The 22,888-nt window shown below is 35.8% G+C and overlaps 1 protein-coding gene and 1 long non-coding RNA gene across 2 annotated transcripts in view; one reads left to right on the top strand and one right to left on the bottom strand.

Annotated features, from left to right (window-relative positions):
• The window catches only part of LOC126872849 (uncharacterized), a 43,284-nt gene extending 25,466 nt beyond the window's left edge, over positions 1-17,818 (top strand). The window contains exons 2-3 of the long non-coding RNA XR_007692225.1: positions 14,237-14,328; positions 16,049-17,818. This is a non-coding gene — a long non-coding RNA (uncharacterized LOC126872849). The remainder of the gene's footprint in view (positions 1-14,236; positions 14,329-16,048) is intronic.
• Positions 1-22,888, bottom strand: part of LOC126872833 (zwei Ig domain protein zig-8-like) — a 444,324-nt gene that overhangs the window by 413,281 nt on the left and 8,155 nt on the right. The gene's annotated exons all lie outside the window — the stretch shown is intronic.

Below are 22,888 nucleotides of genomic sequence, written 5' to 3'. Positions count from 1 at the left end.
ATATAGTGTTTTTGTTTTTAAAGTTAACTTTTGTGGCTTTTCCAATCTTATATATTTTTCATCATTTTTCTGTCGCAGTAACATCACTTTCGAGTTTTTTAATTACATCGTACTTTGTTATTACTTCCATACTAAATCCTTACAATCAGAATTCAATCAATCGAATAAAGGAAACAATACATTGCATATGAACGCTAATAATATATGTACATGTACAGGAAGGAAAAGTATCAAAGAGCAATTGCGACAAAGTAATAAGTAACATTAAATAAGAAAATTGACGTAAGATAAGTTGGGTAAGTAAACGATATAATAAAAGGTAGATAATACGTAGGATAAGTTAATGCGATATAAGCCAGAAATCATCGAAAGCTAGAAAGCAAGTATTACAATAAATAAGTGAAAAGAGATAGATATATTTTCCTTATATGGTTGTACAAATTTCGCGCTACGAAAACGAAATGTGAAAGCTGATAAAAAAAGTGCTTTTATTGGAAAATAATTGTATATATGTACCAATATCTTTTGCACTCACTATTGTACTTACGTCCTCTCGTGATCTTCAATTATTACATACCTCACGGTACTATGCAAGTTTAGCGCAAAAGCTTTATTTCGTTGAAGCTATATTTCTGAAATAACTGAGTTGGCCACGTTGCATAACTCGCATAGTGTTTTGTTATACGATAGAGAAAACCGTACCAGCATCGTTTGAATATATCGCGCGGACACTCCAATTCGCCGTAAATACAATCGCTGGACGTATTAGATGCGAATAGCCCTTTCCTCTCTCTCGTATATTTGCTCGCTAATATGAACGTCGCGTTGCTGCGAAATGTTCAGGAAACAAGGTTGTAAACACAGTGTTGGCAAAAGAAAATATCGCTCGTGTTCGGTACTGTTCTCACCAAAAGCAGCACATGCGGATAATTTACGACACTGAAGTTTTCATGCCTCACATTGTTGCGAGTTAGTACTTTAAACGCGCTACATCATCCTTTCAGCATTACCCGCGAATTTGAATAATACAAACATCTGCGGTGTCTTAACAATTTCGAGGAATTTTCGACGAGGAAATTAAAATTTACGCGTGAAAGGTTACACGTACTACTTACACTAAGTCGCAGAGTTAGCGTGCTTTTAAAACGTTGCGGACTTTTTATTGCTAACGAAACCTACCAGACGACGTAACTACGGTTTTGCGTTAAATATTTTTAATTATGTACTTCTAATCGACGATGAGTGGTAATTATTCTTAAACGTTACCACTCAAAACTATTCTAACATTTGTTTATCTTTAACAAGACGTATTTTAATTGCAAGATTACGGTGAAAAGGTAATGATTTCATTCTTCCATTATATTATACTAAGTAGGAGCAATTTGAAACAATTCATTAAAGAGAAGCATTAACAATTTTTCAAAGAAAGACTGTAAATCTGTAAATGGAAAAGGATTTAACTCTATTTCAATATTTCTCAACTTGCGATGAGAATTTTCAACATGCCGGTACGTTTATTAAGTGTAAAATCGGTTGATGAACGTAATCTTGTACGTTGATTTCCAGATTCGTGTAAAACAGTATTTTTCTTACAAAATTCGAAGTTACTTGTTTTCAGAATTCATTGACGAGAATATAGTTTAACGTACAATATCGAATGTCAAAACTTTGCAACATCGATAAATCTGTGAAACATCAAACTATAGTCGGTGTTCCAAGAAATTGAACAACCCTCGTTACTCCGCTGTAAATTATACCGCTTCATCAGCTTGACTAACATCGTAGATGCTGCAATCTTATTTACATGTTATCTCGTACGAAATCACGATACTTCTCCGTTGACGTGTTTCCCGCTGAATAATGTCAACGTTCCCGAATAATAATAAGGAGGAAGAATCGTGATACATGCAGGGCAGGATCACTTTACGAGAACAGTCGCCTATGTTTTTACATCCCTCGACGAAAACCACTTAGCCCGGCGTGCGTGTAGCATGTTGAAGCTGAAAGGAAAGCTGTGGAGGACGCTTCGTGAGTACAATGCGCAAGATAAATAGAAAGAATACATTTCGGTGGTTAGTGCAACAAAAAGGAAGCCCGACGAAGAAATTCTTTGATGTTCCTGTACATTGGAGAAACGAAGTGAATGAATCGTTCGTGTACAAAGGCCACCGACGTTGAATTCACCAACCAGGTATTTCGATTCCGACCAGAAACGAGAATTTCTCCAGTTTCCGCTCGTCGCGTCGCTCGAGTCAAGTTACTCCTAATAGAGTTGTTATTTTACAAAGAATTCAGTACCGAAGAATTCTCAAATTTTCTTAAGGATAAACTGGAAATTAACTGATCTGTGATAAGCGATTGACGAATACTCTACCATGTTGATGCAAATAAAAAAAAAGATAATTTTGAGAAAAAGGACTCTTTTACAAGGTAAATTTTTTTTGTGATGGAACTTTTATGTTGCATTTCGTTATGAATATTTTGCAAATTATTAGAAATGGATCGTTAGTGTGGAGGTTTTTAAGTTGTAGTTTTTCGCGAAGATACAATTTTTATTTTTTTATTTTTTAACTAAATTAATTTGACTAGATATAAAACTAAAATTGAACTAAATATCCATAAGATATGAATGTACACGAATATCTATTATTACTATTTCTACGCTGAAAATCTATTCAAACGAACGGAAATCAAATACTGGAAAGTAGCGAAGAATATCATCTGTGCCATTTATCTGCAAATTAAGCCAACCAGATCCGCTCGCTACTTGTTGAACTAATTCCAGTCGAACTTCCTTGCGTTCGTTTCGAGGAAACGTGCAAGCTTGGATCGACCGATTCCCACATTAAAACAGACGCGCGTTTAATTCATCTGATGAAAATGGATTACCGTTTAAGCGCATCTGCATGTTGTAATGCACCTCCGTGCATACAGTTATTTTTCACCTTAACCGGTATCGCAACAATAAACTTCCTCTCGAGACAGAAGGATGACGGGAAAATAAATGACAGGATGGAAATTACCTGAATTAATATTCAAAGCGGATCGACGTACTTATGATTGTGTTGTCGGGTCATTAGGTAGAAGTCAACTACTTATCTCTTTTACTTTATTTTTCACGACTGTAAACTTATTCGTGGATTACCAATAAAACATTGATTATTCGGCGTTCGTACCCTCGCAATTATCGAATTCAGATGATTAAAATCCTTTAATAACATACACTCTGCGATGCTTGTCAATGAATGCGATGAAATTATGTGCACGATTTTTAAATTGACATTATTTACAACGCTACGAAATCAAAAATATATAATGTCATTCGACAAAGTCAAGATGACCGTGATTTTTTATAGAAAGAAGGATTTTTTAGCGATTTTAGATCCTGCTATTTATAACATTCTTTTTGTTATATTATCGGAAGTGCTTCAAACAGTTTATGATAATGTAATTAAGCTTTTAGTCGACATATCATTTATCGAAAAATAGCGATTCGTTCATCTATATGTATCTATATGTATCGTTCATCTACATCTATCATAAGACAATTGACGAGTTAACGCAAATATTAATCTTTAAACTAATATTTAAATGCGTTATATTTATATATGTTTCTTATCAGCATCGCGCCATTTCGTTAATGTATTTCGCTGTTGTATAATATAATATCGCATAACATGTGGGAAGCTGCGTTCGATTATTGGCCCCCAGACAGTCACTGTTTTTCCTCTTCGAGCTTTTCTTTCTCTTCTTTCTGTTTCCGATCCGGCACGCGTGCGTTCCGCATGGCTAATTTCTTGTATATCCAATTTTCTTTCTCAATTTATCCCTTGGTTTCCTTTTTTATCGCTATTTCTTTCCCTATTATCGACAATGGCCGGATCGAAAAGGAATTCGCGCGGAATACGTGTCTATTTGCATATAATTCCCGTGTGACAAGAATAATGACATGCGAGTTGGAAACATTGGCGGATTTCGAGCGAGCGCTTGATTATTTATAGGATCGTATCGTATCCGCGTAAAATACCGCATAAAATTAACGGATATAGTTTTATCTGTTTGGTAATGGTAAACGGTGACAGTAATTAGTGGAAAGTGGAGGGCATTAACGACGATCGTTTTGTTATATTTGTTTCGATGCTAGTATTGAGAGTAATTTAGTACATAACGATAAAAGTTACTATAAATTGCCTGGTTATGTTTATTAATGGCATCGTTAACTTTCACGTGAATCACGAGTGAGATAATGGTATACACGGTGTCTTAGAAAAATAAACAAACTTAAACTTCTCTAAAAATATTTACGATGCTTCACGGAAATAATTGAACATTTAGCATAAAAAACTGTTATGCACAGTGGCTACAAAAGGTATTTGCACCCTTATTTCATAATTAAGAGCTTTTTGAACATTCTACATTTTTTGCATTTCATTTTCATATATTTTATTTTCATAATATAACATTTCGCATATGAGAATACTACTACGTGATACGAAAGTTTGCGCGTAATACTTGGACCTAATTAATTAGTATGTAAATGCTACAGTAATGGTGTTCAAATGCATTTTGTAGCCACTGTATATATTGTATATGTTAGGAAAACAATTTGAAATGTCATTAGCATTATAATGATACGTATCTATCGCGATTATACTGATAAAGTTTAAAAGGATTTAAAATTTCGCAGTTTTAGTTTATAGTTTGTTATGCACAAGCCTATACGCACAAAATAAATAGAATTTATATTCTATTAATCCCGATAAGAATTTTAATATACTAAAGAATAATTAATTCAATAACGCTATTATAAACAAATATATAGAGCAATTATCTCTTCAACACTATAGTGTCCGAATATTAATAAGAGCCACTATATCCTAAGGAATTTTTCGGAGGCAAATGGAATCAATTTCGAATTATTGCCTCTTTTTACGTTTTATCTCAAATATTTTCCTATTATAAAATCAGTTATCACACACGTGTATTAAACCCTTCATTACTCACGCTGATTTGCAAAACATTCGGGGCCACAGTTTCGCGCAAGGGTTAATTTTAATTCGCCTCGCATCATGCAGATGCAATTGCATCGATTGATTCGAAAATCGTTTAATTGCTACATAGAAGCTTAACGCGACACATCCATCGTTCGAAAATTCGTCGCCTCGGTCTCCGAGCCAGTGACAGCCACCGGAATATGGAATTTCAGATGTCGATTTTATACGCGACCGGATTCAGTCGAAGCGTCAAAATCCATTGATGCAGCCGCGCAAAAAGCGAACGATCATTCTTCGAAAAGATTTCGCTCGGGGAAATCAGATCGAGTTGCCGTGCGGCGTGACCGTGTTTGTGGACGTCGTTTTGGCTCGAAAATATATCTCTCACGCGAAAGCCTAGTGTGGGAGAAATTTGCAGCGAACTGCAATAAGTTTCGAAAGTAATCGTGACAGGAAGCTTACCAGCAGTTGACACGTAACATTCTAACACGGCAAGTATAATCCGAAAACTCAGTCGAGAATATGGTTTGCTTGGACAAACGATCAATGGATTGATTCTGAATAAATGTTCATTTACTTTTTTTGTTTCTTTTATTTTGTGCATTTGTGAAAATTAATTATAACGCAGTGATTTGAAATTACGTTCGTACAACACACGTAGATACATTTGGGATCTGGACATTCGTATCCGAATAGATCTGTAGCGGCACATGAATCAAAGAAAGATTCGAATCGAAAGAGACTCATATTATTGTACCTTGGAGTGCCAACGTCGTTTTGGTTTGCTGGGTTCAAAGGTGAACGAACCTTTTTTTTGTAATCGTCAACCGGAGTTACATTCGAACTTTTTGTAATACCACAGGTCGATACAAGTAGACGAACGTACTCTCTAGGACAATCATTATAGCAGGTCATAGAGTCGAATAGCGAGCGTAGAGTTGAACAGTAGCATTGAGCGAGCGACGATTACGACCGGCATACACTATCTCTGTACTTGTATTTAAAGTGATTTTAATCCCTTAACCTACAACTACGAGCATAGCCCGTAGTAGTAGAAACGGGCATTCTCGAACGTAAATCGTAGGTTAAGGGGTTAATATAACTGACAATTACGAATTCCTCGTATAATAATAAACACGTATAATAATAATCCACCTGAGATCAATATAAAAGATAAAAATGACAACATCACGACGTAATATTACTAGATTTTAAAGCTACAACGAGAACACAAAATATTCTTTTCTTATATCAATAATTCATATAGAATCCCAAAAGATATTGCAACCATACAATATTCATTCCCACGAAAGTTCGTACATCGATTAATCTTCGCATTCAAGGACAGATTAAGTGGTCGATACCAATTAAACCAACCATACGCATAAAATCGCGACCACTAAATCCGTCGTTTGTAGCCGAAAAGATCTTTCACCCACCTACGTAAGAAACAGGAACCTTCCTCTCCGAAATGTTTCCGCCAATTAAACTACCCTCGGATCCACCCCTCTGTCCATGTATTCTCAGCCCTTGACTATGAAACTCCACTTTCTTCACGCAGCTTATTCCCATTAATGAAAAATGCTCGAGTCCGAGTTCCCCCGTCTGGCAATTCCCCGATGTGCCGTTTGAGGGGCTCGATAAATAAAAGAACGTTATAATCTCGACTGGTTTGACTTTGTCTTAAACCAACTGCGCGAATAGTAGAATCATGAAGTATTCCTGCACAGGTATGCCTCTTCAGATCTAGCGAATCGTATTTATTATAATTAGACTGCGAATTTTTGTGCATTCACGGGAGATTTAAAACTATAAAGACACACAGAGTGTATATAATATAAAAATAAAATATATCCAGTTTTATGTATCGTCATTTGTGAAGGGAAATGTAGATTTTTTACCAGGTTCAAAGAGAGGCAATAATAAGGATAACAACAAAATATATATAATACCCAAAGGATACGTGTTAGAATGTTCGGTGAGTGAAACAAATCTCGGTTTGCATTCTATTTCTTCATCTGTGTTTACAAAAATTTTAATGTGTACAAACATCGGCATTCTAATAATCACTCTCAATCCAAAAATATAATATATATATTCAAAATATATAGCAGGAAATAAGTAAAAGATTCTGATCGATTAGCTACGTCCCTAACAATCCGGATTAATTATCATGTTCTGGATAAGATCACTCAGATGTTCTAATACTTTGAGCGAGGATATACGATCGTCCAGTTTGGTAGAGCGTGGTCAGACATGGGCGTAGGCCGTCTACGACTTGATATAGAGCCTCGAGAGACGATCAGTGGCGGTTGTCGAGGTTAGCCCTCGGGCTAAATCGGGAACTTGTTATCCCAGGTTATGACAGTGTAAAAATGCCCATCGTTAAGCCATCGCCGGCTAGAGTGACGGGTTATGATGGAGGGTTGTAAGCCAGGAAGAAGGTCAATTGACGTTTTTCGTTACTACGTTCATCGGCCGGCTTTGTTACAAGGGTTTCTCTCTCGAAATGCAGTCCCTTTTTTTCGTCCTCTTTTTTATTTCTGAAGAGGGTTTAAAAAAGTTCTGCTTTACCATTTCTCGTGAATGAATATTGTGCTAGGTAGAAAAAAAGAGCGCAAGAGTGTAAGGACAGAGTGTGGAATATCACGTGCTAATAAAGCGACAAGTATACATAGACATGATATAACGCTTTAGGTGGGATTCAAGAGCTTCTTGGATCTTGGCACATAATGGAATATTGGAGAAAAAATAGAATGATAATTCTGCGGCGAGTTTTTGTAACTTGGTAATTTCATAACCGTCAGGAAATATGAAAAGTAATAGAAAAATTATGGTAATATGGTATGGAAAAACAATATTCATGTTGAATATCTACTACAGTCTTTCAAATCTTATTATAATTAAGCTGCAAATTTTTATGCTTTTGTGGGCAATTTAAATATGCAAAAATGTATAGAATGCATATTACGTTTGAAAATGTGTAAAATATTCAATGTAAAATATTTCTTATAACGTTTAAAAGATGAAACAATTTCATGGGAAGATTGCGACAATCTATGTAAATCTTACACGAAATTTTGTTTTATGAATATATCTTAATGTAGCACATTTCTTTCAATAAATAATTTTTTCAAGTATCGTACACGTAAGTATTGTATTTATAAAAATTTCCTATCACAAGTATTCAAATATTTTCGAGAACCACCGTATTTTAACATTATATTCAAATTCACATTTTTGCCAGTAGACATATGTCAATGCCTTCTGTTAGCAAACAACACTGGTTCGACCCTCCGATTATAGAAGTTGGACACGGAGAATCCTTAGACAAATGACTGTCTAAAATCTCTATACGCTGTTGGCGGTGCCAAAATAATATCGTACGATAATAAATCGCGGATACAAATCGAGATAGTAATTTGAAATAGCATCGTGACAACCTGCACAAAATTCAACTCTAGAATCCGCCTTAAATATCCCATTTGTACACGTCCTACTTCTTTCATCTCAATCCGCCCCTCTAATTACACTCTGCTACAGAGAACGTGTCCATGTTACTGTACCAAATGCATCAAGGAAAAATGAAAAGCGTGTGCTTATTCAGAAGCAAGCACGAAATCAATCAAAGCTCGATACATTCGAGTCGTATTCCTCGAAGCGGCACGTTTTCACAGCAGTCCAGTTTTCAAGTTCTGCGTGTTAATGAAAAAAGCCCACACGTGAGAAAAAATTGTCCTCGGTTGGCGGAGCGGCGTGTTTATTTGGAAGGTTGAGAGAATGGTTTTTAATTAAACAAGTAGCCTCTCGATTAGAAATGTATCGTTGTCGGAAAACGTATGCTAAATTGGAGACGATATTGCACGTACGCTATTGTTTATAATATTATATTCACTTTAATCAATTTGCTTTCAAATTGTATTTACTTCAAATACATAATTCCTAAATAAATATTTCAAATATATATGTATCAAATATTATATGATAAATACTGTATTAAGATCGATGTGATATTTTTATTTGATCAATTAAGGAAATTTAAAGCTAAGCAAATAATTGGCAGAGTAATAAATTGAGAAACAAATGGTTTATTCGATTGATAGAACATTTCTTTTTAAATAATATTTTTAAAAAGCGATGAACATTAATCGAAAGAAACATAGTAACAGTTGTAAACGTGCAATAATTTAATAAGAAATACGTATGCTGTATTCATAATATGCATAAAAGTGTCCTGAGATAAGTGTCCAAATATTTTTATGATCAACGATATATACATACGTACAGTGGGCGTAGAAAGTTTTCGTACACTGTTTAAAACAGAATAACTTTTATAAAATTAGACCAAACGACTTGTATTTTTTAAATCGTAGCTACGTTATTCGATTTCGATGAAATTCTCAGCATGTACGTACCTGACATAATTTTCCAAATTATGACGTTTAAATTTTCATTACAAGTCCAGATAAAAAAGTCGTAAATGGCGACCATTAACTTTCTTTTCGCAACCACTTGTAACTTTTCCAGAGATTTTTTTACACGTCACATAAACTAATTCTTCTAACTTCTCAAAAAAAATCAAGTCGTTTGACCCAATTTTGAAAAAGTTATCCTGTTTTAAAAATGTGTACGAATACCTTCTAATTCCGTTGCATGTATTTGCCGTAGACATATAGACATTTTTTCAAATAGTTGTTCAATTGTTAAGTTTCCAGTTGCAAATGTTTACTAATTGCGCGTCCCAGTTCTGGTTCCAAATATAAAAACTAAAACCACCGATTTTATCGGCATGTTACGGCTTTCTTGTCGACAAAAGCACCATTTAACGTATGAATTTTACGTTTCGCGCTCGAATACAAAACAATCATTTTTTTATTGTGCAGAATGTCTGCTGGCAGATTAAACAGTTCGGAATTTTATATCCCGCGGGCGATGAAAATCGTGCGAATAAAGCGCACAATTACGAAATTCCCTGTTCGTTTGCCGGAACACTTTACACCTTAACAATTGTTTTCGAGTAATGTATACCTCTATTCAAATGTTTCGCGTGCATTGATTCTACCAGCAATTAAACATTATCGTAAAATATGGAAGAACTGTCAAACATCGTATGTATCGTTTTTAATATTTTATCATAGTATTTCCTGGTCCATGTTAATTTATACGTTAATACTGAAAATTGAAACATCGCGTAATTAAGTATTCACTTTGTTTAAAAGTTATGTATTAGTGGGTGAAAACACGTCTCCTCATACATAGATATGACGTTTTGTATTAAAATGTCCTCTTCTAGTCATAAAGTGATATCAAAATATACATCAAAATAAAGAAATGAATAAAAATGTCCGTATCGCATTATTTTCCCTGCAATTTTCATATTTATATATTATATTCGTGATAAATGTTTATTATTTGTATAGAAGGTCGAAAATGCAGAATAAAACTACGTCGCTTCGAGATGGAACTTTAGCTTTAAAAACGAAAATTACAAGGACCGTTACATTATTTTATCCTGCAATTTCTTTCAATTTACGTACCTTGTTAGCCCGATGTGAATGTACTGAAAGCTGTGAAAACGGAACGTTTGCCACTGTTATTACACATAATGAAACGTGAGCCGAGGTACGTGTAAACGGCTGGAAAATAAATTCGATAGTTCGTTTAGCGAAATAATTCGATGGCGAGCGAATTTTCACGTGGCTACTATCAGAGGGGTTCTCGGTCCATCGTTGGGTCGCGATAAACCGAATAAACGATAGCTGCACGTGCACGAAACAGAACGAAACGACGACGGAGCTCTTAACAATCGAAACGCGTGCTTAAGGGCTGTTCTCAAGTAGATTGGAACATCGCGCAACGAGCGCAAGGGAGACAACTCATCGGATAATTGGACTTGTCACGCGGTCACACGAATGTCGTTACACGATCCCCGTTGTCAATTATGAGATTGCAGCTTCATATTTCTCGCCAGTGATGTTATTAGCTCGTGGTTAGATTGGGTGAATGCCATCCACGGGTACGAGATATTCGATTCATTTCGTAGGAATCATCTTCTCCGAGAAAATAGAGTAGCAGATTAATAAAGCTCGATGTACGGGAAAAATATGAGATGAAAAACGAGATTTATAAAAATTATGATATGTGTATTATTAATAACGAGAAATAATTCTTCGAAATATTCGAATCACGTCGGGACAATACGAGAAATTCATTTTTTCTTTATTTTTTGATTTTTATCTTATTTGTTGGATAGGGAAAGTATCTTAATCTAAAATAATCGAAGAACAGAATAATCTGATAAATTCGAATAATATTAGTTTGGTTATTGTAGGTATGAGTTTACCTTGATTGATATTAGTCTGTATAATTAATGTTATTATTATTCTCGAAATGTTCAAGAGAGGCGCAGAAACCCACACTTAATTCGAAAATCCGATTCAGCGAGGTAATTCGGTATATCATACCTCTTTCCGAAATCAATTATTAAAGTTGATCGTTATGTTTAATCTGCTTTCATGAATCATTCATTTTCTCGGTTGAAATATCGAGTAATCTTAACCCTCGAAAAACAGGAACACGAAGATACGAACCCAGTCGATTTCTCAGGGTCCTCCTGGCCCGTGTTGGATGACATTGAAATGTGATCGGACTTATCTTCGCGAAGTACGCCATGCAAACACTTATTACATCGCTTAAGCTTGAAAATGCGGGACGCCGTACCGTAAACAGGCGTATATTAAGGTCTTTCAGCAAGAAAGATGGATATGTTACAAGTTTTGGAAATTTTAGCTTAAATGTACAGTGCACCGATAATATTAAAATCGCGCCAGAAGTAGCGTGAGCTGCTCTTATCACTCGTCGTTGTTAGTTCTACGATCGTCTCTGTGTAAGAATTCTAGGTTTCGTAATGTCTCGCTTGTAACTATTTGCAAATCACATTGCTATTTTGTGTCATGAAATTGTCGAGGCGTAAGATCGTAAACTTTGGTAGTAAACTATAATTCACGAGCGAGAACGTTGCACCGCTCCAAAGTTTACAATTAGACTGTAGCATCTTCCTGCGGATCTGCGACAAGTTCGATGCACGAAAGCTTTTTAGAAAATTGCCAAGAATCTCTTGCGAACCGGCAAGATTCTCGATCACACAAGGCAGAAGTGTAGTAACCGTTGAGATAATAGCTGAAGGATTTGTCAGAGTTAAGGATTGCAAATCTCCGGCGCAGCTAGACAATTTTTACAAAGAACTATCCTTACACGTCTATTGGAGATATTACATGCAATGCAAGGTAATTCGAAACTTTCTCCAACAGCTTGCTTTCAAATAAAGATCATCAGAATTGTTTCTACGATCTACGGACTTGTTCCATAGTGTGGTACGTACGCTTCTATTACGCATTTAATTAAATAACAAACGTTTCAAACAGACGCTTGCACTCGATTAGTATAATAATTAGTAACGTACAAAGTATTTCATTTATTTCGAATTTATTAATATCTTCTCTCCTTGCTGGCTCCAGACAAAAGAACAATGTGATTCACGATTTTCTGTTCTCTCTTTTTCTTTTTTTGTCACCTTTAAACAGCGTCAACATTTTTCTTAAAACGGAATTTCTTCATTCAAGCTGTTTGCACGAAACGAAATTTACTCATTAGAATAATGTATGAACGAACATTGCTGCTATTCTCCATAATGAATAATTTATTGTCATCTCACTAGCCAACCTACTGTTCGCACGTGACACGTATGGACTGTGTACATTATAGTGATCGTTTGTACGCAGCAGTAGCTTCGACGGACGGCTATCATAATAGCTGTTTGAACATAGAGACAAGTCTGCGGAAGGCCACTGTATACAGCCGTCGATAGCAAAGAGGTTTCAAATTGCTTCAATTCAGATAACTGTGATACTACGAACACAGAATGAATAGAACCTGCTAGAAAAACGCTTCGTTGGAAAATAAGAATGTGTGCCGATACTTCCCCTAGCCACTGAATTAAATGATCTAATTCAAATTTAACCCAACGTATCGCGGTCGTCCACGACCCAATGACTTCCAATTAGGCTTAAATATTACATTGCTCCGCGCGAAATATATGGAAAAGCAACAACTGCCAGCAATCTCGAACTTCGCGATGCTCAACTTCCTAATGGAAAAAGCTGAAAAAGGGAGAGAGACGGTAGGAATCTACGTAACGAAGATAGAAACTCACGACAAGAGAATTGGAACACGCTGCGCTCCTCGATGCATCTCGCGTCACATGAGCCACAATGCAAATTGGCAATTGCCACGGCGCGTAATGATTTTCGCGGACAAGCCCGGAAACAGGGTCGAAGTGAATGAACGTGAAACTAATTCTCGTTGTAGTTTTTTTCTAACCGTTCTATGGCCATTCTCTCGCCCCGCAAAAGTTACGATAATTATTTTACAGCCGTCTACCTGGCACAACGTTCATAGCCGCGACGAGGCCAGATAAAGATTATTCGCCGCGAACCAAATCGTTCGAAAGTATCATCGATGCTCATGGATACACCGAAAATATCCCATGAGACAATAATCCCCGCCAGTTGCAAATTAACCGCAACTACGAGCGTGCCGCATAAACGGCGCGCAAACGTGGCTGATTTTCGTTTGCGGCTCGTAAACGTTTCTCCGCGAGCGGTCGTACACGATTCGACCGGATAAAAGGGTAAAAGAGGTCAAATGATAAAACGAGAACACGAGAATCAAAGTGTCGACGATGTTGCTTTTCGCGATTCTTAAATATCCGTGGAATAGGTCGGGCGAATGGCTGATTGCAATTAACTTAAGCGAAGATAGTTGCACGTCGGTTACTCGCGTGCGCTCGTTGCAATCATTTTTGGCTTACGTAAATTTGAGGAGAGTGTTGATTATTTGGAGTGCCGGCGAGATAGTATGGATTATCGGTCAGATAATGGAAGGCTTTAACGAGAACTGAATAATCTCTGAGTTGTTTTATAGTCCTTTTGTGACTTCTGTGTACATTTCCACATCTGTTTCATAGTAAATTCCAGTTGCCTAAGGGAAGAAGAGATACTGGATGATCGTTATAATTATAACTAACATTATATTAAATTATAATTATAAATAACATTAATTGAACGAGATAAATGTTATTAAAAATCGTTGAATAAATATACAAATTACTTTGCACTTATTTCTCTAAAATGATAGTAAATACATTTCCATTGGACTTAAATAATTAATTTCTCTAATTTCAGAGAGAAGCAATTTCGGCCCAAAATTTTAATCTTGGAGTGAGACGCTTACGTACTTTCGGAGTACGCAGCACGTGAAACAATTCGATAAAAAGGTAAGATAATCAATTTTGTGCAAAGAGAAATCGAGGAAACGGAGATATATAAAAAGAATATAGCAATTAGTCAATTGAATTCATGAACTTCTCTGATTCATTCACCTCGTTAGTATTCTATTCAGTCAATTTGCTTGACCTATTCGTATGCTCGATTCTTGGAACTTCAGGTTTCAAAGTTTCTGTGATTCGCTTACTAAATAAGTAAAAATAGGATAAATAAATCACCTTCAATTCCCATTGCTAACTTATGTATACTTGATTAAAAATTTTCGCCCTCTACCATAACCACATCACGATTTTCAAAATTAAAACGTTTCAAAGTTGATCTCTTCTTGTCGTTTTGATGTAGAATTTTGATAAAAATATCTAGTAATCAAACACCTAGTAATCCTCGCAACGGTTATCCCTGCTGTTTTCAATTAATAACACGTAATACGTACATTTGCATTTATTATGTGTTCTGTCTCAATCAATGTCATCAAATTTCAACTTTATTCAACTGACATAGCTGGCATCCATATTTGCAGCCATGAAACAGCACGTATAGATTTTAGTTTCTCCACAAGGTCTATACGCGTCCCAACACTCGCGGTTTGTGAGCGGCATGACGGAGGAACGGAGTTACAGGCCAGACAGTTGATTACAAAGTGGACTGCATGGTTTATGCATGCGTAACTATTAAGGCACTGCCTCCTCTACATATTTTTTTTTTTTTTTTTTTTTGTTATTTAATTTGTACTTTACAATTTGTCCCGCTGGACATTTGGTAAAATTTTCTAATTGCTAAATAACATATGGATGGCTACCCCCAGCGGGTACCATCTTCGAGTTTGATTATTTTATTTCTATAACTCCTCTACATATGACACAAATTATCGACTGTTATGTCGCGTCCGGCGGTTGAACTACGACCTGAGGGTGTCGTAAGACAGAGAACGACCCTATTCTTGATGACTGCACCTTCGCGCCTCTGCCCCTCATGTGTGGCGGCCAGACCACGACCTTTGGTTTTTGTCAGATGGAAGACATCAACTCTTGACCTGATTCTTCGCATCTGCCCCGCTGTTGACCTCTCAAGATGGGGATAAAGGATAAAAGTTTGCTTTTTTTAGTGGTTTTATGATATTGTTGGCCTTTCAAGAGTTCTGGGGCCTGGATCCCTGTTAGGGCCCAGTCAGCAGTGTCATAAATTCTTAGCTTTCCAATGGTCTTGAACAAGGTACCATATTCGTATGAATATTCGGCACATCGATGAAACAAAGCCTGTAGTTTTTGTCGTGATAAAGAATCGACGACGCATAGCACTAAATCGGGACATTGGACAAAGTAACGACAGTAATAATACAGATCCTGCTCGTTTTAACTCTGCAAAACGATTATAAGAGGATTATTGGAGCACGTAAACACCTAACTTACTGGAGTTTTAATACGAGTCGCGAGATACTTTTCGATCGCCAGAGGGTTTATTATATCAACGAACGTATCGGATACATTATCGCTGATAAGTAGACTGCAGATTTTTATACGTTTATAGGAAATTTGAAAGTTTAAAATTCCGTAGAATGCGCGTATGTAATATGAAAAGATATCTAAAATATCCAGTGTTTTTAATATAATACTTGACACGTAGAGTGACTTTCTACCAAGGTTCTACTTTCTTAATGATATTTTCAGTAACATCGAATCGAAGTTTCTGAAACTATAAAATTTGTGTCAGAAATTTCCCTGCGATTTTGCGATGAAGTGTTGAAAACGGGACGACAAATATCTGCGTATCGACGGGAAACAGGAATTTTCGTTTAACCCCTTTCGGATCGTCAATAACGTTCAATGGACTCTGTAAAAGTGGATTTCACATTAAACCTCAATTTTCCAGACACGCAAGATAAAGTAATCGCATCGAGGGATAAATGAAAACTTGTTCAGCGAATCACCGACTATGTTACACACACCAAAATGAGAGAAGACTCGTATTACTTTTTTTTTTTTTTATATTTGCTAAGTTTTATCTTATTTATTTATTATCATATTTCTCCACCCATACATACTACATGTGTTTGTGAATATGTTTCTTAATCTACGGTGCATCTTGATGAATAAGTAAAATTTATTTTCAACTTACGAACTTACGTAAAACTATTTCAGCCAATACGATATGTTTGCTAGTTATATTTCGTGATATATTTCCAGAGTATATAATTACTTTGCATAAATAATCGTATTAGTTGTAGTAAATTACTAAATTGTAAATTTTTCATATCGAGGCATAGCGTCTGTGTGTCGTTACGGCAAATTTATTTTATGCGGAGAAACATAAATATAATAATTACAAATTTATACCGAAGGAAAAAATATCATTACTCATATCGCATAGAAGATGAAAATTCTGACGAAATTAAAGTTGCAACTATAAAATTATTTTAGTGAATTCGTAGCAGGGAATATGCTTTCACTGCGAGATATTTATATACAAAATGAATATATTCTCATTCATGTCGAACATCAAAATGTTACGTTCATACTTACAACGATTAAAGATAACTCGAACAAAGCGTCTAATTTCTCCCGTGGGAATAGTCACGTAAAGCGACAACGTTGTAAATTGTACTTACTTCAAACATCGTCGTGTTCTCGTATGCATGGGATTCTGCATCGACCATACGAGACACAGTAATTATTATTAACTGTTCACAAGCTCATTATACAGTTGTCACATAGACCATGTCGAATCTCTTACAAGAGAATTCTAGTTAGTCAACTCGCCTCGCGTCCAGTTCGCCATTTAGTCGTTTAAGCTATTAATTACACGTAGACAATTTTAAGGGCTCATTATACGCCCTGTCAGTATTTCAGTCCTGTTACCTTAATTAAGAAGGAGTTATTCGATGAAAATTAACCAATTCCAAGACTTCAATCGGACGAGGTCTAACGAGGAACATTCTTGTTCCCAACTTTTATAAATCCACGCACTTCATTTATTTTATGCTTTTAATAGACTGTCGTTAAATAAATGCTAGATCGTTTTTCAATGAAATTTTTGCTTCTTTCGGAAATCGATAAATTTGATTGACATTTAACTTAAAACCGTTCAAGTATGTTTTACTCTCAGATATTCTTTTTTCCCAAAATATCACTTTTATGAACATCTGTATTACGCGTGTTATATGTAGGAAGCCATCATATTCATGTTGAGAAAATTTGAAACGAAACTAAATATAAAAGATAGAAAATATTTTCTATCCTGTCGTATCTTTATAGAAGATACAGGTATAATAATACAAGTATAATAATACAAATATACTGTATGCTGTAAGTACACTGTGTAGTAATAAAAGTATAATAATACAAGTATACATTCTGTAAAGATCATTAAACTACGTAAATAGCCAATTATTCATTATATCAATAAGTCACAATATCTAGTGAGATCATAATTAGCACCAATTATATGTTTCAGACCACTATTCATGTTGTACATTACATTTTACTAATTTTGTGTTTGCAACGAATTTGTCGTAACTAACTATTAGTCGGAAACTATTTAATCCGTTGTAAACGAATCACTTTAAAACCAAGGTTTTCTCCATCGGAAGCTATCAAATCGCCAATATGTACGGTATCGATCTATATACATTTCCGGATAACTTTCAAACTCTACCAACATAGTCGTGAGAATCGTAATGGAATTTGGAAATATCTTATGCAGCGCATCAAATATTTTCATCGCAGGTAGTCATCGTAAATCGTTCGAAAAGAAGATCACCGAACGGAAATTCTGCTTCCAATGAAGCTTATGCCAACATATCGACATGCACATTATTCACACAAGCGAACTTTAAACAAACAGTTGGACGTGGTTCGAAACTCGACATCCGCCACAGAGTGGTGAATAATCGGAACCAGGCAGGTGGAAATTAATTAACTTCTCCCCCAATTGAAATTCTTAAACAAATGCCAAGCAACTGACCAAGTTAATTTCGAAACAATAAGAAGTAGAACGGCACCAGCGGGAAATTACCTAAATTCCGTTTGTCTTTGTCTCGGCCTCTACTCGTTAGGAACACTCAGTTTTTCCTAATAATGTAACCGATTGCAATTACAGTAAATATCCGGGCTTGCTAATTGAAACGTAATAACGAACCATTCAGATCCTTACCGTCGTCGAATCGCCTCGTAATTATGGCGATGCTGATTCGACGAAGGGAGGAAAGAATGCCCAGAGTCATCATTCTCATTGCACAAGATTATCCGGATTGTTCGCTTTAGGGGAAGCACCGAACGCCGTTCCCCATGGCTCGACGTCACGCATCGGCCTGTCCTTGGGGTGAACTCGATGGAAAATAAACGAAGCAGATTCTTCGTTTCGTGTGCGGGCATCACGCAAGCGTGTACTGTACAAATTTAATTGCAGCTTTGCAACGAGCCATACCGAAATTGGACACTTTTTATTAAAAACGAAAGTAATACATAAAAGGATTAACCAGATTCTGCAAATCAAATAAATTCCAAGATCTTATTTGAGAAATAAATCACTTCCAAATAATGAATTCGTCGGATACTTAATAATAGTAATAAAAGACGAAGAATAATACACGTGTTACTGTTTTTCAACGTTACGGCTGAATCATTAAAAATTACTTAAACCTTTCATCTACCTATTAACAAACATAATAACCTCGATCCTCTGTAGCCCCCAAAACCCTCGAGTCCTAAAGCTCCTTCTGGTGTAATCTCCTATATAATAGTCTATTATACTAGATCCATCTAATGCATAATGTATAAAGAACAATACTTCTTTCTTCAGAAGATTTGTAATCTTTCATTTCTAGCCAATGTCTAATTATAATTAACGATCAAATAACTTTATATATTATCTATAGTATAGTATTTATAGTGACTCACGAAAATTTTCAAACACTCGTATAGATACTTTCGAAAGCTTAACTCTTTAAGGATTGAATACTTTTTTAGCCCGTACGTTAATTACACACATTAATATTGTATATGATTATCGGATCATCCTTTCGCAACGTTGATACCTAATACTTCGTCTGCAAATAATACAGCATGACAGGAAACGTACGATTTGGAATAAAGCTGTGCGCTGTCAATGAAAAAGAGGAACGAGGGAAATGAATTATCTTGGGTAATAGCTGTTTATAAAAAGAAAAAAAAGAACAGGCAAAGGTAGAAAAATTGAACGGGAATGGAAAACCTGATACCCCGTGTATCTATGACTACGAAACTGTGCGATAAATTTCTCGTGGCAGCTCGACTTTTTCCCCTGCCGACTAAGCTTTTTTCACAAATTGAAACTGATCATGCGAGGCGTGCGTCAGGTAATTACGGAAGCAGTGTCCGCGAACTCGGCGGAAACACGGCCCGACGCTGCGTAATTGTGTCGTCACAGGTTTCCTTTCTTTTTCCTCCCGTTTTGCCATTCGGTAATTAATGGACCGCTATTTTTCTTCGACAATGGATATTTTCGTTTTTCTTTCTTTCTTCCTCCTTTTTTTTTTTTTTTTTTTTGAATCCCGCCAGACGTAAAATGAAGGTTTGGAATCTGCTTTGAAATCGAAATATCAGCAATAGAAATAACAGAATGTATTTATTATAATGCTTGAATTGACATATTTTTAATTAGAAACTATGTATAGTAGATATACGCATACTCTTATCTTTCAATGAAATGCCTTCTTATCAGATTCTACGTGCGATTTGATGTTTACAATGAACGCTATTCCATTGATGAGAAAATTATGTCATCGTGAGAAATGGGTTTCTTGTCCATACGAACTATCACTCGATCGATATTATTTTATCGGTATTGAAATTAAGCGCACGTACTTTACAACAAATGCCTATTTCAAAACATTGCGTTCTTTATTCTCGATTCACTTCCCTTTTACAGCCGTATAAAGTTGTAAATTGCACGCTATACACCCTGTATAACGCTAACTTCCGATTTTTCTTTTTAAGTTCACAACAGAGTAGGAGCTCTAACAGATATCGCTGACAGATTTACAGCTTCCGTGCCTCGATACTGGCCTCATAATGGAAGTTACATTTACTGTAGCATCCAAGTGATCATAAATTGCTCTCTCGTAACATTGAAGACACATGGTTGAAGGGACATCGGTCGTTTTCGAGATGTCGCTGGTTGAGCACTGGCGTTCGCGTCAGTTTATAGGGGACTTGGCTATGCATGGAAAATGTCAAGCAACTTTTTCAGCAAAATATTCCAGTCGTACCGCGTTCGATAATGATTGATGCATCGAGCACCCACACACTGCTAGAAAAGGACCTGAAATTTATGGTTCGATTCCCTTGGATAAGGGGTCCTTTGTGTACTATTCCTGAAGAGTATGATTGCAGGTCACATATAATACGTTCGTGGGCGACGCGTAATTAGAAGACCATCCCAAATTGTCCACTGGGATTTCTTTCTCTTTTCAATCGTCCACGTCTACGTTTACGAGCTTATAAACAGGAACATTAGCCTGGATTTCCATTCAGTTTTTTAATCAGACCTTTCGTAGCAGAAATTAAAACTACTGAACCTTTGTTCGGACATTCATTACAGAAACTTTTCACGATTTATGTATAGTAAGTCATAAAATTGATCGAACGCTTCCGATATGAACGTTCTCATAATAAACAATTTTTCGAAACGCAAATTATTTCAAGAAAAAGGTGTGACACTTCCATTTCAAGAATTCTTCGATTCTATAATTGATAATTCTATATATAGAAAGGTATCCAGTCTCACTTTTAAAAATATGGATCTCCTTGAAAACTTGAAGAAGATGACGTAGTGGAAAGAAAATCACGAGCCACAAATTCTTCGTCTTGAACCAAATAACTTTGTCCTGATTTTTTTATATTAATAAAAGTAACTAAGAAATTTAAGACTCCACGATAAATAAAACACTCTATAAATATATACACTAACCATGTCGTTATCTAAAGGTATGCGTACAGTGCACGCGTACTTGCTACATTTACTAAATCGATTCTCTCGTAAACGAAGATTTAGTTTAAAAAATATTATTCTTTATTTTCGACATATTTTTTTATGGGTAATCATACTTGATTCGATATTACTACGCTCTACTTTACGCTGTAGAGAAGCGACGTAAATACACGGTACGACACGATTTTCCAGAAGAAGATGTTAGGAATTTATTAGTGGTATTTCTTTGTAACTGCACTTTACGATAAGCTTCGAAAGAGAAGCGATATATGCGATTACCGTAAACGCAAAACTCTTACAAGACAATTTTCAAAGGAACGAAGCTTTTAAATCTGCCAGTGATATCTGGTAAAAATCGTGCGATACCACGGGATACAGAGAAAGAACTGCTGGAATGGTGTTATAAAGGGGTAATTTATGATCGCCAAGGAGTATCGTAAACGCGGCCTCTATTGCAATACGATTTTCGCGTCATTGATGAACAGCCGTCGATGCCACTGTTACAGCACTCTACTTTCGATAAAAATCACCGATAGTGTTGAAGCCTTCCCTGGAATCGATACCGTAAGATGGTCGTAACTAAACGACATACTTTTCGAGTTCCGCCAGATACGACGACGATGGAATCTACGCGAAAGTTACGCGCTAATGGACGCTTTTATAGTTGTAATGAGAATAAATTTACTGTCGGTACTTTCGATGTAACTCCGTTTCTCCTATTCAGCGTGTGGAATGAGTACAGGACCTATAATTGTTCGCTTTATTTCTCGATCGAATTTTAATATCAAGGAATTTGCTTTGGAAAGATTATTTGTAAAGAATTATTGTACAGAAAATTGAGACCATGAGTTCTAAAACAATATACATTCTCATCTACTAACATTGTAAGATAATCTTTTGTTTTCTACTATTCTTTGTCTAATCTTTAAAATTTGTCTTAAAAGTATTTTACATAAATATAGATTAGTTCTAGGTTTATAAAACCGTAAATTTCTGTTATTTTGTAGATCAATGGATGCCATATCACGGAAGTTTCAGTTATTCTAAAATAATACTTGATAAAAAAGAATAATCAAATTCATTCAACATCACAAGCATTACTTTAAGTTATCAGTTTTGTTAAATCAAATACGCTCTGCAAAATAGATAAAATGTGAGTACCTATTTCGATAACAAAATTAACACTGGTTCAACAATTGAAATCTTACAGTATCAAATAAAAAGATCTCTCACGTGTTCTAATTCCGCTCTAATACCCGTGAAAGCTTTTTCAATATATATAGTACATCGTCGAAGAGGTATAGTACGCTAACACCATACGATAACCTTAATCATGTTAAGTCTGTATATCCCAGAGCTTACGTTCTTGAACTTGAGACAACATTTTGACTGTACATAACGCGTTAGCTTCTGTGTACGCGCACCTACACATACGCGACTGTTTCGAAGTTAGCAATGCCTTGGGCACATATAAATCTTCATCTAATATGCTACAATCTAGTAGGCAGAGGAGCGCTAATACCAGTAGCATTATCAGAGAATCGTCGTCATTAAACTATTACCATTCGAACAATCCCTACGCCA

Source organism: Bombus huntii, chromosome 14 (assembly GCF_024542735.1).
Source record: "Bombus huntii isolate Logan2020A chromosome 14, iyBomHunt1.1, whole genome shotgun sequence".
Lineage (NCBI taxonomy): Eukaryota > Metazoa > Arthropoda > Insecta > Hymenoptera > Apidae > Bombus > Bombus huntii.
Note: the sequence above shows the minus strand (reverse complement) of the source record. Positions and strands in the feature narration are given on the sequence as shown.